The sequence below is a fragment of the Oryctolagus cuniculus genome, chromosome 8 (assembly GCF_051225735.1).
Source record: "Oryctolagus cuniculus isolate XC-2025 breed Fujian yellow rabbit chromosome 8, ASM5122573v1, whole genome shotgun sequence".
In the NCBI taxonomy this organism is placed as follows: domain Eukaryota; kingdom Metazoa; phylum Chordata; class Mammalia; order Lagomorpha; family Leporidae; genus Oryctolagus; species Oryctolagus cuniculus.
In genome coordinates, this window is record NC_142874.1 from 66,877,072 (window position 1) to 66,893,648 (window position 16,577).

The 16,577-nt window shown below is 39.0% G+C and overlaps 1 long non-coding RNA gene across 6 annotated transcripts in view; it reads left to right on the forward strand.

Annotated features, from left to right (window-relative positions):
- The window catches only part of LOC149125039 (uncharacterized), a 354,033-nt gene that overhangs the window by 179,007 nt on the left and 158,449 nt on the right, over positions 1-16,577 (forward strand). For 2 of the 6 annotated variants that reach the window (XR_016212556.1, XR_016212555.1), the window contains exon 3: positions 4,818-4,969. The exons of 3 other annotated variants lie outside the window; for them this stretch is intronic. This is a non-coding gene — a long non-coding RNA (uncharacterized LOC149125039). Of the gene's footprint in view, positions 1-993; positions 1,253-4,817; positions 4,970-16,577 lie in introns of those variants that run through there. One more of the 6 variants, XR_016212558.1, reaches the window with a different exon arrangement.

The window sequence follows — 16,577 nt, forward strand, 5'->3', positions numbered from 1 at the left end:
ATCAGTTTGCACCCACACAGAAACACAAAGTGTAAAATACTGTTTCAGTACTAGTTATAGCATTACTTCACATTGGGCAACACAGTAAGGACAGATCCCACATGAGAAGTAAGTACACAGTGACTCCTGTTGTTGACTTAACAATTTGACACTCTTGTTTATGGTGTCAGTAATCTCCCTAGGCTTTAGTCATGAGTTGCCAGGGCTATGGAAGCCTTTTGAGTTCGCTGACTTTGATCTTATTCCGACAGGGTCATAGTCAAAGTGGAAGTTCTCTCCTCCCTTCAGAGAAAGGTACCTCCTTCTTTGATGGCCCATTTTTTCCACTGGGATCTTACTCGCAGAGATCTTTCATTTAGGTCTTCTTCTTTTTTTTTTTCCTAGAGTGTCTTGGCTTTCCATGCCTAAAACACTCTCATGGGCTCTTCAGCCATATCCAAATGCCTTAAGGGCTGATTCTGAGGCCAGAGTGCTATTTAGGACATCTGCCATTCTATGAGTCTGCTGTGTATCCCACTTCCCATGATGGATCATTCTCTCCCTTTTTGATTCTATCAGTTACTATCAGCAGACACTAGTCTTGTTTGTGTGATCCCTTTGACTCTTAGACCTATCAGTGTGATCAATTGTGAACTGAAATTGATCACTTGGACTAGTGAGATGGCATTGGTACATGCCACCTTGATGGATTGTATTGGGATCCCCTGGCATGATTCAAACTCCACCATTTGGGGCAAATGCGATTGAGCATGTCCCAAATTGTGCATCTCTTCCCTCTCTTATTCCCACTGTTATGTTTAACAGGGATCACTTTTCAGTTAAAATTTAAACACCTAATAATAGTTGTGTGTTAATTACAGAGTTCAACCAATAGTACTAGAACAAAACAAAGAAAAAATACTAAAATGGATAAAGTATTACATTGTACATCAACAGTCAGGACAAGGGCTGATGAAGTCACTGTTTCTCATAGTGTCCATTTCACTTCAACAGGTTTCCCCTTTGCTGCTCAGTTAGTTGTCGCCGATCAGGAGAACATACGATATTTGTCCCTTTGGGACTGGCTTATTTCTCTCAGCATGATGTGTTCCAGATTCCTCCATCTTGTTGCAAATGACTGGATTTCTTTGTTTTTGACTGCTGTATAGTGCTCTATAGAGTACGTGTCCCATAATTTCTTTATCCAGTCTACTGTTGATGCGCATTTGTGTTGGTTCCAGGTCTTAGCTATTGTGAATTGAGCTGCAATAAACATTAATGTGCAGACAGCTTTTGTGTTTGCCAATTTAATTTCCTTTGGGTAAATTCCAAGGAGTGGGATGGCTGGGTTGAACGGTAGGGTTATATTCACGTTTCTGAGGAATCTCCAGACTGCCTTCCATAGTGGCTTAACCAGTTTGCATTCCCACCAACAGTGTTAGTGTCCCTTTTTCCCCACATCCTCTCCAGCATCTATTGTTGGTAGATTTCTGAATGTGAGCCATTCTAACCGGGGTGAGGTGAAACCTCATTGTGGTTTTGATTTGCATTTCCCTGATTGCTTGTGATCTTGAACATTTTTTCATGTGTCTGTTGGCCCTTTGGATTTCCTCTTTTGGAAAATGTCTATTGACGTCCTTGGCCCATCTTTTAAGTGGGTTGTTTGTTTTGATGTTGTGGAGTTTCTTGATTTCTTTGTAGATTCTTGTTATTAACCCTTTATCTGTTGCGTAGTTTGCAAATATTTTTTCCCATTCTGTTGGTTGCCTCTTTACTCTCCTGACTGTTTCTTTTGCAGTACAGAAACTTCTTAATTTGGTGCAATCCCAAATGTTAATTTTGTCTCTTACTGTCTGTGCCTCCAGGGTCTTTTCCAGGAAGTCTTTGCCAGTACCTATCTCTTGCAGGGTTTCTCTAATGCTCTCTAATAATTTGATGGTGTCAGGTTGTAGATTTAAGTCTTTAATCCATGTTGAGTGAATTTTTGTGTAAGGTGAAAGGTAGGGGTCTTGCTTCATGCTTCTGCACGTGGAAATCCAATTTTCCCAGCACCATTGATTGAATAGACTGTCCTTACTTCAGGGATTGGTTTTTGATCCTTTAGTTGGCTGTAGATGTTTGTATTGATTTCTGGTGTTTCTATTCTGTTCCATTGGTCTATCCATCTGTTTCTGTACCATTACCATGCTGTTTTGATTACAACTGCCCTGTAGTATGTTCTGAAATCTGGTATTGTGATGCCTCTGGCTTTGTTTTTGTTGTACAAGATTGCTTTAGCTATTCGAGGTCTCCTGTGCCCTCATATGAATTTCAGCATCATTTTTTCCAGATCTGAGAAGAATGTCTTCAGTATTTTGATTGGTATTGCATTGAATGTATAAATTGCTTTTGGGAGAATGGACATTTTGATGATATTGATTCTTCTAATCCATGAGCATGGAGTATTTTTCCATTTTTTGGTATCCTCTTCTATTTCTTTCTTTAAGGTTTTGTATTTTTCATCATAGATGTCTTTAATGTTCTTGGTTAAGTTTATTCCAAGGTATTTGATTGTTTTTGTAGCTATTGTGAATGGGATTGATCTTAGAAGTTCTTCCTCAGCCGTGGCATTGCCTGTGTTTACAAAGGTTGTTGATTTTTGTGCAGTTTTTTTAATGGCTTTCACAAGAACTGCCGATTTATTCTTTTTTTTATTCTTTTTTGCAGTATTTTAAAAATTTAAATAAAAATAGATATCATGAATTTCATATATACAGTTTTTTTAAAGTTTTATTAATTTTAAATTCAGAGCTACAGAGCTATAGCCAGAGAAGGAGAGAGGGAGAGAGGGAGAGAGGGAGAGAGGGAGAGAGGGAGAGAGGGAGATAAAGGGAGAGAGAGCATCTTCCATATGCTAATTTATTCCCCAGATAGTGGCAATGACCAGGGCTGGGTCATACCAGGGCTAGGAGCCAGGAACTTCCTTTGGGTTTCTTACATCTATACAGGGGCCAAACACTTGGGTTAACCTCCGTTGCTTTCCCACGCTCATTAGCAGAGAGTTTAATAAGCAGTAGAGTAGCCTGATGTGAACTAGTGCCCATATGGGATGTTGGTGTGGCAGGAGTCAGCTTTACCCACTATTCTATGACTCTAGCCCCTCTTATACATAATTTTAAGACCCTAATGATACTTACCAACCTGTTTGCTTCCTCCATCTTCCTTTCTTTCCTTTTTAATTTTGTGTGCTAACATTTTCAGTTTACTTTATAGTCACAGGCTTAATCCTCCACTAAATAAGTAATTCAACAAATAGAAAGTAGATCACTATTCTGCAGGAGGAGGATTATTGTAAACAATAATCAAATTGAAAGTGAGTTCTTAAAATGTCAAAATGACCTTGGATGCAAGCCTTACTCTCGTTGAGAAAAACATTAACTTCAGTAAATTTTTCTTTGTTAAAATTTCATGAGTTGTCTTATTTATTGAAAATCTATGTGAGGTTCGAAAATACTACTTTATGTTGATAATGTTAAAAAGGTACTTGAGGAGAGCTCTACTTCTATGTTTCTGTCTCCATCTGCATGTCTCTGTCTCCCTGTGCCCCCCCATCTACTTTAATTTTAATGTGTGTTCCCTCTAAAATTCATGTTAAAGCTAAATTTCCATCGAGCTGGTGTTAAGAGGTGAGGTACTTAGGAAATTATTGAGATATGAAGACTCTGCCTTAATGAATGGGATTAGGTGCCCTTATGAAAGGACTTGATGGAGGGAGTTTACCGACTGTTGCAATTCCACCTTCTTCCATTTGAGGACACAGTGTTTGTTCTCTCTGGAGGATGCAGCAAAAAGGCACTACCTTGGAGGCAGACACTGTCCTTAATCAACCAGTACCTTGTTCTTGGATTTCTCAGCCCCCAAAGTGTAATAAATAAGTTTTAGTGTTTACAAGTTATCTGATCTATAGTATTTTGTTATATCAGCACAAATGAATTAAGACACCATGCCTATACTTACGTATTTCTGTGCTTTTCAATATGTTAACTGAAGAGCAACTGCTAATTAAGAATTAGATTTAGGGGGCTGGCACTATGCTGTAGCAGGTAGAGCTGCTGCCTTCAGTGCCAGCAGCCCATATGGGCTCTGGTTCGAATCCCAGCTGCTTCGCTTCTGATCCAGCTCTCTGCTATGGCCAGGGAGGGCAGTGGAAGATGGCCCAGGTCCTTGGGTACCTGCACCCATGTGGGAAACCCGGAAGAAACTCCTGGCTCCTGGCTCCTGGCTCCGGATTAGCACAGCTATAGCCGTTGCGGCCATCTGGGGAGTGAACCAGCAGATGGAAGACCTCTCTCTCTCTCTCTGCCTCTTCTTCTCTCTGCATAACTCTGACTTTCAAATAATAAATAAATCTTTAAAAAAAAAGAATTAGATTCGGGTTAAGTATACCTGAACCACAATTTTTGGGACAAGAAATGTTTTTTATTTTGTATTTTTTTTGGTTGTGGTGGGGGTAGGGTTTGGAATATATTCATATACATAATGACAAATCTTAGGGGTAGGAGCCAGTCAAAAAATAAAATTCATATACAACTTAGGCACATAACCTGAAGGTAATTTTCTATAATATTTTTCAAGAGCAGTTGCATTTTTTAAAAAATATTGAATTATTTATTCAAAAGGCAGAGTTACAGAAAGAAGGGTAGAGACACAGAGAAAAATACCTTCCATTAACTGGTTCACTCCCCAGATAGCTGTGATGGGCAGGGCTGGGGCAGGTTGAGATCAGGAGCCAGGAACCGCATTTGGGTCTCCCACATGTTTAGCAGTGTTCCAACTACTTCTTCCTGCTGCCTTTCCAGCCACATCAGCAGGGAGCTGGACTGGAAGTGGAGTAGCCAGGACTTGAATTGGTGTTCTGGTATGCGGAGCTGGTGTGACAAGCAATGCCTTAGCCTGCTGTGTCACAGTGCTGGCCCTGTGCACCTGCATTTTGACTGACTTGGCACATGAGGTAAGTTATAGAATTTTTCACTTGTAGCATCATGTTAATTTCTGCTTTTGGAGCATAATTTATTTATTTATTTATTTTTTGACAGGCAGAGTGGACAGTGAGAGAGAGAGACAGAGAGAAAGGTCTGCCTTTGCCATTGGTTTACCCTCCAATGGCCGTCGCGGCCAGCGCGTTGTGGCTGGCGCACCGTGCTGATCCGATGGCAGGAGCCAGGTACTTATCCTGGTCTCTATGGGGTGCAGGGCCCAAGCACTTGGGCCATCCTCCACTGCACTCCCTGGCCACAGCAGAGAGCTGGCCTGGAAGAGGGGCAACTGGGACAGAATCTGGCGCCCCGACTGGGACTAGAACCCGGTGTGCTGGCGCCGCAAGGTGGAGGATTAGCCTAGTGAGCCGCGGCGCCGGCCTGGAGCATTTTAGATTTTGGATTTTTGGATTAGGGTTGCTCAGTCTCTATGATTTTTTTCAAACTTTCTTTTTCTTCCATTTCCTCTTTACTAAAATTTCTTCAGCCCTTGTAGGAGCATACAGGTTTATGATCTCTTGATAATCTCTAACTTGGCATCCTGCTTCTACCAAAGTATTTTAATTTTATGAATTGCTGACCACTAGGCTTATAGATTTTTGAGTTATATTTGTACGCAAATTCAAAGACAATTTCCTTATAGATTAATTTTGTCTGTATTACAAATTACCCCAAAATTGAATGTCTTAAAAAAAAGTATTTTATTTGATTTACTATTCTATTGAGTTAGCTGGGTTGTTCTAAGTCTGCGCTGGCTGGACTGAAATCTATGGGCTCTCTCTCATAAGTCTGTGATGGAGATTGGTGGAATCTAAATGATCTAGAATGGCCTTCTGCATGTTAAGAGAGAGCAGATGGGTTGTTCTGTGGGAAGAGAGGGCTTTACTGTAACAGTTTGAATGTGATGCCCTGTGCAGTCTCTCTGTACCGGTGCCTATCCCAAGCTTCTTCACACAATGGTCTCCAAGTTCCAGAGTGGCCCAGTTTACAAGTGAGTTTTCAAGCTTCTGGTTGTGTTGTATTTGCTAACATCTCATTGCCCAACATTGTTCAGATGGCCAAGACTAAAGCCAATGTGGGAGGTGACAATCAAGAGCTTGTGCTAGGGAAGGAAAATTATTGTGGTTATATTTGTAAACTTTGTTAACCATACTTTTCCAAGATAAATTTTGATGTCAGCTGTTAAATGTATGTATTTTATGCCCTGCTCTGATCCTTAATTTCCTAGTTTCTGAGCAGAGCAAGGATGTACTTTCCACTTCTTTTGTTTCTATTTTGAAACATAAACAGTCAAAACAAATGAAAACCAAGAATCAAGTGGTGGTAAGCACTGGGAAATGTAAAATTGTAAGGGGCCATTTGTGTTATTGAAGCTCTAAGGCTGTTTAGTGGATGGGGAATGCAGAAGATCTCTCAGCGTGGGGATGACTTGGTACAGTAGAGTGAAAGCTGTCTTCTCCCAATTAAGAAACACTGAACTACATGTTCCAAGGGGATGTTTTCCCCTCTGAATGAATTTCTTCTGTTTCACTGCTCAGAGAAGTAATTTTGTGGTGAATGGGAAGGAACATAAGCCCAAGTGAGAGGAAACTGAGTTTATTGTTAAAGAGATTTATTTATTTATTTATTTATTTATTTGCAAGGCAGTGTGACAGAAAGTGAGTGATAGTGAGAGAAAGATCTTCCATCTACTGGTTCACTCTGCAGATACCTCCAATAGCTGGGCTACGTCAAGCTTTAGCCAGAAACCAGGAACTCCATCCGAGTCTCATGTGGATAACAAGGGTCCAAGAACTTGAGCCATCATTTGGTACCTATGATAGTACATATTATCATAAAGCAAGATGGGAAGTAGAACAGCTGAGACTTTTACCATGTACTTCAACACATGCTGTGGGTTTCCAAGTTTTGGTTTAGCCTGATGTGCCACAATGCCTGCCCTGGAAAATGATTTTACAATCTTAGCTATGTCATGCTTGGACTGCATGACATTGAGCTAATTATACCAAAAGTATTCTTGATTTCTCTTTCCTGCCTTAAGGTAATAGACTTGGATGAGGTGATAACTGCTTATTTCGGCACTTATTTCCTCTATCATTCCATAAAGGATTTGAGATGGCATGCAGAAAGCATGAAACACAAATAAATGTTTGATGAACTCTATACAAAAGGAAACCAAGAATGGGAGAAGAATAAAGAAGCTCAATAACTGCTATAAGTACATCTTAACTTTGGCTCTAAGCTTCTTGATAACCTAAATATGGAGAGAAGTATGATTACTATAGATGATATTATGCACTGTAAGTGAAAATAGAAGTTGGTTAGATGAAATAAACTATATCCCTTGGATAGCATAATTGTGTTAGAGGACTGTGTTCTTGAAAGTATACAGTAAACATGCTGAAATATTTTTGTCAGTGATTGTTTACAATATCCTTTTGTGCAAATTGATGTTATGACTCTACAAATATCCAAACAATGCTGTCTAAATGTGTACTTCTGTTCTTTGACTTCTCTCAAGGATAATATAGACTCCTTTATACAAGAATGTTCTTAATGGAAGTTCTTCAAGACTCTTCATGAATATTTCTTACAACTGGGTCTCCATGACCTTGAATTCTTTTTTACCTCTATGATTATAACTTACACTTTTGGAATAAAAATGAATTTTGGTTTATATTATTCTGATAGGGCTGCCATAACAAAATACCACAGACTGGGTGGTTTAAACAACAAATCTATTTCCTCACAGTTCTGGAAGCTGGATGTCCAAGATCAAGGTGACATCAAGGTTGATTTCTGGTGGGACTTCTCTTTTCTGCTTGCAGATGGCTGCCTTCTTGCTGTGTCCTTACATGTACTTTCCTCTGTGTGCCAGGGGAGAGAGAAAAAAATATCTTCTCTTGTTCTTATAAGGACACTACTCCTATCTGATTAGGGTTCTACCCTTACAGCCTCTTTTAACCTTAATTACTTTCTTAAAGACCCTGTGTCCAAATATAGTCACACTGGAAGTTAGGGCTTCAACATAGCAGTTTTTGGGTGACACAGTTCAACCAATAAAATTTAATTGGCTGACTTCCTGAGAACAAGGATACATTTAACTTAGATTCTGTTTCTTTATATGTTTTTTTGAAATTCATGTGAAGCTAACTAAAGTTTTTCATTTTTTCTCAGCATGCTGTATTTTAGGTACATAAATGACAGAATTCCAGATGTCTTTAAAACAATTGAAGCAAATTATTATAATCTAATGCACTTCACCTCTCAGATTGTTGTTGTGGATCATTCCATCAGTTACTGGAGAAAGAGGCCCTTTGGTTTGTCTTTAGAGGGGTTCCTGACTTTATAATTTTTTTTTGACAGGCAGAGTTAGACAGTGAGAGAGAGAGAGAGACAGAGAGAAAGGTCTTCCTTTTCTGTTGGTTCACCACCCCCAAATGGCCAGTATGGCCAGCGCTGCGCCGAACCGAAGCCAGGAGCCAGGTGGTTCCTCCTGGTCTCCCATGCGGGTGCAGGCCCCAAGCACTTGGGCCATCTTCCACTGCACTCCCGGTCCACAGCAGAGAGCCGGACTGGAAGAGGAGCAACCGGGACAGAACCTGCGCCCTGACCGGGACTAGAACCCAGTGTGCCAGTGCCGCAGGTAGAGGACTAGCCAAGTGAGCTTCGGCACCGGTCATATAATTATTTTTGATACACAAAAGCTGTATCTTGTGGAGTGTGTATCTATGTGATGTGTGTGTGTGTGTGTGTGTGTGTGCGCGTGAATGCATGCATACATATGCTTGGACACTGATGATGAAAGTAAAAGTAAAGTGAAATACATACACATACCTTATTTTCTGTTAGGAATGATTTACATTTTTGTAATGCTGTTTGGCAAAGGATAAAATATAGTCAATTATTTTAATAACAGAAAAATATGTTACAGGGCCGCTAACGTGCTCTCTAGTTCATTCTGTGCCTTCTATTCTACCAGCAGTAGCTGTATCAAATGATATTTAAGTAAGAATAGGAGAAAAAAGGGAGAATTGAAAAGGCAGGAGTAGCAGTAAAAAGAAAGAAAGTAGAGTTGCAAAAAATGACTTAGGGTGGTATTTTGCTGAATCTTTTTATATTTATGTTAGGATACGTTTTATTGGCTCATAAAAGTCAGTCCCATGGATAGATTCAAAGCTAAAGCCCTGGGCCTCAGTCTATTTGTTATCATTAAAATAGTGTGAAAACCATTCCCATCACAGGTGTTTCAAAGACCCACAGGGGTTACATGACTTAAACATTAACATATTATTTTAATAACATGAAGCTGCTACCCTTTGACCCAGAAGCTTTTGACTTTAATAACTTTCAGGTTATCTGTTAGCCAAAATAGGTTTCTCCTTCAATTTTCACACTGGTGCACTTTCTTTAATATAAAGTTCTGATATAATAAATAAATTACATCCAGATGAAAGCCTGACATCTGACACCTCATCCAAGCACAATGCCTGCAAATGCTAATGTAAACATTTCCTGATGATGTGCTGCCTGTATCAGGGACAGGGACCCAAGAATATGCTGGGGTCCTGCTTTGATACGAGGAAGAAAGAAGCAAGTGGAGCAGGATCAAGGAAAGAATGTTTTGGATGAAGGTCTTAGGGGTCAATACTTGCTTTTTTATTCTTTATAAAATAGGGTAGGGGATTGAAAAGAAAAGACAAAAGCAGAGTTTAACACAGATTGAAAAGCTTTGTATATGATGTGGAAAAAAATCCCACCAAAGTGAAGTCTTCATCATGAAGTACAACTTACACATAACAGTGACTTTATGAGTTCAAGGGCCATTTGGGAGTGCTTCCTGCACATTAGATGGCTATAATTGGGCTTCTTATTTTGTTAGCTATGGACCCACTGATTTCTTCAAGCTGTATTCTCTCTGACTGGTATCATAGGCTTTGTTTTACAGATAGGGTGGACCCAAAAGTTCAGTGCGTTTTTGTCAAGTTGGTCATCACTGAGGGTTAGCAGTCTTTCAGTCAGTGATCTGATGACATTGATTAGAACACTGCATAATACTCTGAATGAATATTTGGTTCATATCTCACAGTTATGTGTATTCCTTTTTTTCAGGTAAGACAGCAAGATTCCTTTCTTTTCTCTTCTTCCTCCCTCTCTCCTTTTCCTTCCTTTCCACATTTTTCTGTACTCTGCCTCTCCACTCCTTTTTCTCAGAAAAAATGGGAACTAAGGAAAAAAGCGAAGGATCATTTATGCTTAGTGAAGAGAGTTGTAGAAGTAAATATTAATAGTCCTTTGGTGATAATGCTTTTTGAGTGCATTAGGCTTTCTACACACACAAACTCACACATGCACGTGTGCGCACACACAATCTGTGGTGCTGTTATAGGGCTATAGATAGTCGGGGAGGGAAAGGGAAGTAAGGGATTTGTATTTGTTGAATGTCTGTTTAGCAGGTTCTATTAGACACTTCACCTAATTCTCATAGCAACCCTAGAAAGCACCCATAAGAAAAGCATAAAAATTAAGTATCATTGATATGTGGTATTGGTGTCTGTTAGCTGTCAAGATTTGTATAGTACCCAAGCTGTCTAAAAGCGAATGCTATTTTCACTATACCAAACTTCTAAGCATATCAAATGTCTTCATGGAATATATAAAACTTGTCCATAGCATGTGTACTAAAATATGTATATGCATACATTCATTTATACCAGGTTCACTGACTCCTTTATTCAGAAAATACTCATGATTTGCATCTATTCTGCAGATAGGGTCTTTGACTTTTTTTTTTTGACACGCAGAGTTAGACAGTGAGAGAGACAGAGAAAAAGGTCTTCCTTCCGTTGGTTCACCCCACAAATGGCTGCTATGGCCAGCCCGCTCTGCCAATCTGAAGCCAGGAGCCAAGTGCTTCCTCCTGGTCTCCCATGTAGGTGCAGGGCCCAAGCACTTGGGCCATCCTCCACTGCACTCCCTGGCCACAGCAGAGAGCTGGACAGGAAGAGGAGCAAACAGGACAGAATCCGGCGCCCCGATCGGGACTAGAACCCGGTGTGCCGGCACCACAGGTGGAGGATTAGCCTCGTGAGCCATGGCGCCAGCCGGGTCTTTGACTTTGGAAACATGATGAAGATGGTCATAAAGGCTATTCCAATAATTGAATATTTATTTATTTCTATGTATATTTGTTTTTTTTTTTAAGATGTATTTATTTATTTGAAAGACAGAGTTACAGAGAGGCAGAGGGAGAGAGAGGGAGAGAGGTCTTACATACAATGGTTCACTCCCCAATTGGCTGCAACGGCCGGAACTGCATTGAACCAAAGCCAGGAACCAGGAGCTTCCTCCGGATCTCCCATGTGGGTGCAGGAGTCTAAGGACTTGGGCATCTTTTACTGCTTTCCCAGGCCATAGCAGAGAGCTGGATCGGAAGTGGAGCATCTGGGACTCGAACCGGCGCCCGATGCCAGCACTGCAGGCAGCGGCTTTACCTGTTACGCCACAGTGCCGGCCCCTCTGTGCGTATTTGTATGTGTGTGTTCATTTAGCTTTAGAAAATTGCTATGATATCACAGTGTGGAATTGTATAATGGTAATTAGAACCACTGACTTTATTTGGGAGCTTTCTATAAATAAGGGACTACAATCTGCTTGACAGTGATTACAGATTGGATTCCTTGAAAGTTTGGATTTCCATGGATTTTTAAAAATTTTAATTAATTAACCAATTATATGATATTTTGAAGGCCATTTAAGGAGTCAAATAATGTAATTAAGACATAATTAATACAAGCAAGAAATATGAAGTAATATAAAAACAGGGTGAGGATAGTAGATAAACAAGGTAAAAGAAGTAGTAGATAGGGAGTAAGGCTAGAAAACAAATGACAGGCCACAAATACCTGTGCAGTTTTCATCAGGTATGGTGGGAAACATGTTAAACTTCAGAGCCCATAAGATTAGAATAAACATTGTTGAGGAAAGCATCATTTTTTACATTGAGCCTGGAGACAACATTCTTTAATAGGTCCTCATGTATTGTGTCACACGAAGAAACACATACTTACTGCAAACACACAGTCCATCTTTCATTATAGGTTGGTGGCTTCTACACAGTTAATTCAAGAGCAGTTCAGTCAACAAAATTCTAATGGAGCAGAGGACAGGATTGGGTAGCCAAAGGAATACATGGAGTTAGAATTGTGGACCATATAACGCTGTCCAGTTGTGAAGTTTTCTGATTTTTCTGTTTAATACAGGGACAAGTTACATCAGAGGAATGGATGGTCTGTACAGTCTCATTCTGTCCTTCTCTTTCAGCCAAATGTTTAAGAAAGCATTGATCCACAGTGAATTCAAGGTTAATTCCGGTGTCAAATATTTGGAATGTGATATTCTGGATTAACTCAGCCTTATGCTTTAACACTCGATCAAGCAAGGGATACAGTTGACATCCTCCAAAAGGGCATCAATTATGAACTTTGAAATGTTCTCATTATAATATCCTAATTCCTGAGACAATAACCTTATCAAGTTGCTTATATACCTTCACATGTAAATTTATGTTTTTATTGTGTGAGGCTTTCCCGTCTACCTTTAAAATAATCTGTACTTGAATCTAGATAGTCTTTCATATCAAACTTAATATCAATATATGTTTTTTCTATTAATGAATCAATGCACAGACATTGAGAAGATAAGGAGTAATCACCTATATTTAGATATCTATCCTTGTATAATTTATTCTATGAGTAAGTTTAAATGAGTTAAAAAATAAGTCTCTCAGATTATTTTGTATCTTACACTTTTTACTTAGTTTGCCCAGCCTATTCCTCTGGTACAGGCTGGTATTTGCAAGTGTTTTTAAATGTTGTGTAATATTCTATTGAGTTGATGTATTATTGTTTATTAGCTATATAGTTTATTTAACTACTTATAGGTGTTGTTGTTAGGGGCGGAAGAGACAGAGAAGAAAGGGAGAGGAAAAAGAGCCAAGGGAGGATATTGTAGAGTTATAACTCTATTTATAAATTATTACAAATATTTATAAAAGCCCACAGACTTCTGTTTAAAGACATTAGAAACTCAGGAGTGTCACAAATAACTTTGTGTGATGCTAAAAAAATGTAAAATGTTTCTTCTCCAGTCTCCTCCATCATAGCTGCTGCTTTATCCGTAGACTCAATAGAAATATTTAAAATACAAAATAGAAAGTGAACAGAAGAGAGGTGACAGAATTTGAGCTAGCTAAATGTTATAATATAAGCTGTAGTAAAATCCTATACTTAAGGTCACTGGAAATTTCCACAGAATTCCTTAAGTGAAGCTTTATTTAGAACCAAATTAATTAGTATTTGAAAAGAGTCACCATTTTTTGGATGGTAGGTGTTGAGTGTTTTTAATAATTAAACAAAATTTATAAGATAGTTAAAAAAACTTTACTGACATATGCACCCAAGGCTTGCTGAGGGGTTGCCTGGCCAGCCACATTTCTTTTGTGATTAATCTCACAGATTTATAATCAAACAAAATAACTGGTAGATCTGAAATGTTCATCTAATTTGGAACTCAGTTTCCTATAGGCTGCAGAAGACTCTTGAAGGTCTGGGATGGAACAACATGTTCTAGGCTCTGGATGGAAAGACCGGGTCGGAAGCTTCAAAGGCACCTCCTGACAGCAAAACCTGAGTCTTCAGCCGTAACTCATGCACCAAGTGCTTCCTCTGAAGGGACGCCCTGCGAGCCAGGGAGCTCTTTTATGCCAATAGTACTTTCTATGCATCTGAGCGTTATCTTCAGCTACTAGATTTATTTCTGTCATTAAATAATGACATTGTTTTATGTTTGATTTCTTGGGGCATTCTATAGTGGAGTTGGAAAACTGTTTAATGTTTCTGAATATATAGCTATAATCAGATCCCTATCCAGATTCTGTCTGTATGGTTCATTTGAAAGCAGAGTTTATTTTCGCTTATATTGTCTAACACTACATTTGTTTTAAGTATTGTAATTTATAGTCTGAGATTTGTTTGGTGATCTGGTTTGGGTCCCTCTGAACAAGTAAAACCTTTCTTGGGGAAGTAATTTTTTTCCTTAGGTACCATGATGGATATTTTGTGAAAGAGAAGCAGTGTTTTTTTTTTTTTTCTTTTAGGGTATTAAATTTATATCGGCTTCTGTTCCACTACATAAAAAAGGGTTCTGGAGATTGGGAATGAGTGTAAAGAACACTTGGCTGGGAGTGAAGCCCTGGTCCTAATTTTGATTCTCTTACTATACACTGTGTTCCCATATCTCCTTTTTAGTTTTTTGGATTGCATCTGAATATAACTATAACCACCCACTGCATTTAAAACCTCTTTATTACACAAAGAGGAGGACATCATAAAAAATGAACATATATATCCCCCTGTTTCCACAGTTGTCACATGTGGCCAGTCTCTTCTTTGTTCCCATACCTGGTAATAATCACATCTTTGTAATCCTGAAGCATTTTGAAGCCAATCTTAGATTTCATAATGTTTAATATTTATCTGTAAATATTTCATTTTGTATCTGTATTAGATAAAAATTCTTTATTTTAAAAACTCAGTTATGGGGCCAGTGTTGTGGCACAGCAGATTAAGCTACTGCCTGTGATCTGGCATCCCATAAGGGCACTGGTTCAAGTCCCAGCTATCCTACTTCTGATCCAGCTCCTTGCTAATGGCCTGGGAAAGCAGAGGAAGATGACCCAAGTATTTGGGCCCCTGTACCCATGTGGGAGACCTGGAGGAAGTTCCTGGATCCTGGCTTTGGCCTGGCCTAGTCCTGGCCATTGTGAGTGAAGCAGTGGATAAAAGATTTCTCTCTCTCCATCACTCCTTTTCCCTCTCTCTCTCTTGCTCACTCACTCTAACTCTGCTTTTCAAATAAATTACAAAAATGCCATCAATTATTACACCTAAAAATAACAAAAATTTCTTAATACCTCAAATGTTAGCCTTTTAGTCTAAAACAAACCTTTCACTTTTTTTCTTTTTTCATTTCATTCTTCTCATTGAAGCAGCTGATGGTTTGTCCTGAAGATCCCCTTAATTTGCATTTGGATGATTGCATACCCATGTTGCTGTTTAACATATCCTTGTTCCTTTGTATTTCTAGTAAATCTAGTAAATCTCATTCTAGATCTACAGATCATATCAGATTTAGCTGAACAGTTTTTGCAAGGTCACGTTAAAATTATTCAGTTATTTTATATACTTCAAAAGCTGAGAGAGAGGGAAAGGGGAGAGGGAAAAATATCTTACCATTTTCTGCTTTACTCCCCAAAAGCCCTGTTTCCAGAGCTGGACATTTGAAGCCAAGAGCCTGGAACTCAATCCAGGTTTCCCACATGGGTGACAGGGACCCAGGAATTTGAGCTATCATCTGCTGCCCCCCAGGATGTTCATTAGCAGGAAGCTGGAACTGAAAGCAAAGCCAAGACTTGAACCTACTAGTTGAGTATAAGATGTAGGCATCCTAAGCAAAGTCTCAATTGCTGTGCTGTACACCTACCCCACAACATTACTTCTTACATGTTATATACTTCCCAGGAAGTATATCACATCTTGATATTTCTTTCTGTGAGCTGTCAACTATTTTTGTTTTCTTTCTGAGTCTGTTAATTCATTATAGGTTATAAAATATTGTCCTAATTTTATCATCCCTTCTTTTCATTATTAGTGGTAGAATTCCTAAAAAACCTTTCTCTCCTAGGCTATAATTCTCCTGTAGTAGGGGCCATATGAAAAATGTACAGATTTTTTTTTTTCGTTTATGTACTCATTTTCCAAATAATGGTAGTTATCTAGATTCCTGCAAAGCTGGCCTTTGAGTGTGGAAGAGTAGGCTATGGAGGCATCATTATGAACAGCATGGCTTGAAAAACAATTTAGGTATTTTAATAAATTATTCTAAGTGTATAGTTGTTGCCTATGCATGTTGGCTCCTGAGTCTCATGGTAAACTGTATTTAATCCCAATACTCTTTGGTAGCTTCATTGCTTATGGAACATCAAGGTGTTCCAGGCCCATCTAGTATATTTCCTGTGCTGGATCTGAAATTGGTCATTTCTTCTAAGAGTCCTCATTCTTTTCAGTGGGATTTGCTGTTTAAAAGCCACAGTCTATATGGAAAGAGTGCTCACTGTTACTGAGTTTTTCACTATTTCTAGGACTCTGGTAGATAGAACTAGAAAGTATATGTATGTGTTTTAAAAAGATAAATTAATCAAGAATTCTTCTGAACACATTGAACCAAGACTATAAGAATGTTATGTAACTTTTTTATATCTTTTTAAAAATTTATTTATTTATTTGATAGGCAGAGTTATGGAGAGATAGACAGAGAGACAGAGAGGTCTTTAATCTGCTGGTTTACTCCCCAAATGTTCCCATCAGCTGGAGCTGGGCCAATCCAAAGCCAGGAGCAAGGAGCCTTTTCTGGGTCTCTCATATGGATTCAGGGGTCCAAGCACTTGGACCGTCTTCCATTGCTTTACCAGGCCATCAGCAAAGATCTTTATCAGAAGAGGAGCATCTGGGACACAAACTGGTA